Here is a 2,500-nt window from a genome sequence, read left to right as displayed (position 1 = left end):
GTGGTGGTGGTGGTGGCGACGATAGTGGTGGTGGCGGTGAAGGCAGTGGCCAGGACGGGACGCGGCTCCTGTGATGATAAGAAGGGCTGGCGGCGCCTCGGGGCGGGGCGGGGCGGGGCAGGGCGAGGGAAGCCCTGCCAGGTGTGGAGACTTTAAAACAAAACATCCTCTGAGCGATCATATTTATCTGTCTCCAGGACGACCTTGCCCCCTCCCTCCCCAGCCTATCACCAGACAGGACACGTCCTTCACACAGGTGCCAATGATCTGAGGGATTTAAATGTCGTAACACATCCTAGTAATACTCTGTACAGGTGAACTTACGTGACTTTGAAATAAGAAGGTGGGGACACCGTGAAGCAATAACGCAGCGGGGACGAGACATCCGCAGCCAGCCTGGAGGACCAAGGGCACCGGTTCGTGGTAATCTAAATGACGCAACACCTTTGAGCAGCTCACGCGACACACAATCGCACATTCTGTGGATGTGGATGTTGGGAAAAGCGACAAAATAATGATAACGGCAAATACGAGTTGGCGAGTCCCGAGAAACAGGTGGAGAAATGCTGATAAATTTAAATGTCGTAAGTCATACAAGTAATCACACAGGGGACTTAAAGCGGGACACTCGCAATAATAATGATAAAAGTTTAGTGACTGGACTGTAAACGGACGGATGTAAGGAGGCGGCCAAGCAATTTAAATTACGCAAGACGTTAAAAAGCAACAAACAGACTAATTATCTCACACAGGGATTTTAAGTCATGTTGAGAAAGAGGGGTACGTGGCAAAACACGTCATTATGTAAGCCTTAATGAACACAGATACTAACAGATTCCAAGAACACTCCAGCGACCACCAGCCACACGTTGAAGTAACTGTCCTCTAAGGTAATCTTACTTTTAGCCACTACCAATGTGGAAAATAACAGCTTTGGATACTACACTTACTAGATAAATAATGGCATATTCAAATATTCATTATTTTTTGCAGCATGCATTGTGGAAAAGTCACCCATCTCATCATATTAACTATTATTCTTGGCACATTTACAAACAGGGTCATTAATAGTTACCTCTCTAAACCTAATCTTGATTCTTTATTTTACTTAATCTAAATCCCATATCCTAACCAACTAACCAACAAACAAACAGCCAACCAACATCTTTATCCTACCCTAGGCTCTAGATTCCTCTGCACAATTCCTCCCTGCCACAAAACGGCTCCGTATTGAACATACTTGAGAATAAAATTGAGATCGAGAACAACTCATCACGTGCTTTCCCTCCTCCATGAAGTAGAAAAAGAACAGTTCTAGACAGCATGAAATACACACGTGCCTGCTATGGACGCAACTAGCCAACCCGAGCTATGGAATCGGCATACTTGAGAATGAGAGGAAGAAGATTCGTGAGGGGAAGAAGAGAACGATGGAAGTGATCTGGAGAATGATTAACAGGAGTAGGTATGTAGAGGAAAGGGAGATCGTGAGGGGAAATGACAAGTTGGGTGCTTTGGGAGATAATTAAATGATAACTAAGATACGGAATGAGGACTAAGAGGAAGAGAGAGGACAAAGATCGAAGGAATAGCAACGTGAGGAGAAAAGGCAGTGTTCGTAGTATTCTTGGCTGGCCACTTATCTAACTTTTTGTGTGATAAGACCGAGTTACAGGACAGGAAAGGTGAATGCAGGGAAAGGGAGAGGGAAGGGAGGGGGGAAGGGAGGGTAAAGCAGACTCCAGGACGCTCTTTGTCTCCACAGCTCCTAATGCTCTCACGAGCTCCTCACCGGCACCGGGAACGAGTCAGAGGGTTTCCAGTGCCCCTTTTACCTCTGGTCATCATACACACACACACACACACACACACACACACACACACACACACACACACATTACAAAATCATATTAGAAATTTTACCTTTAATTGTACATTTAAATAGATAAATCATTAACATGTTTCTTCGAAATCCTCTGTTATGTGTGCTGATTCATATCTGCCGAAAACAAAAGAAAAAAATCCACTCACTAACAAGAAAAAGTGTCACATTTTCCTAACCATGTATACTTCACTTGTTAAAGGTTAAGGCGATGTTCTGTCCCTTGTTTACCCTCATGTGTATTGGAATCATTGCGAGGAGTGTCTCTCTCTCTCTCTCTCTCTCTCTCTCTCTCTCTCTCTCTCCACGCAACTTTTCCTTAGGTCTAAAGCTAATAAATCTTGCCTATGCCGGGGCAACAAACAGGGCGGGGTACCTCAGAATAACCGGATGCTCTCTCTGCCTCCATCCCTTCCCCTCTCCCTCCCTCCCTCTCTCCCTCTATCCAGTTCATGTAGCACAGTTATCCCTAACTTCCATCACCATCTAATTGCGGTGACTCGTGTATAGACGAGGCAGGATCGAAATAAGTGCGTTACGTGCTTTGTAGTCATCCAGAAAGGGAGATGGATATCTCTTCTCTTCTATATTCTTCATCTAGCCTCATTTCTCTCTTTG

The 2,500-nt window shown here is 45.1% G+C and overlaps 1 long non-coding RNA gene across 4 annotated transcripts in view; it reads right to left on the bottom strand.

The window, feature by feature from the left end:
* The window catches only part of LOC135099792 (uncharacterized), a 101,302-nt gene that overhangs the window by 44,013 nt on the left and 54,789 nt on the right, over positions 1-2,500 (bottom strand). Inside the window, exon 3 of one of the 4 annotated variants that reach the window (XR_010268385.1) lies at positions 325-479. The exons of the other annotated variants lie outside the window; for them this stretch is intronic. This is a non-coding gene — a long non-coding RNA (uncharacterized LOC135099792). The remainder of the gene's footprint in view (positions 1-324; positions 480-2,500) is intronic. 4 annotated transcript variants of the gene reach the window in all.

This window comes from Scylla paramamosain, chromosome 4 (assembly GCF_035594125.1).
Source record: "Scylla paramamosain isolate STU-SP2022 chromosome 4, ASM3559412v1, whole genome shotgun sequence".
Taxonomy (NCBI): domain Eukaryota; kingdom Metazoa; phylum Arthropoda; class Malacostraca; order Decapoda; family Portunidae; genus Scylla; species Scylla paramamosain.
This window is presented reverse-complemented; position numbering and strand designations above follow the sequence as displayed.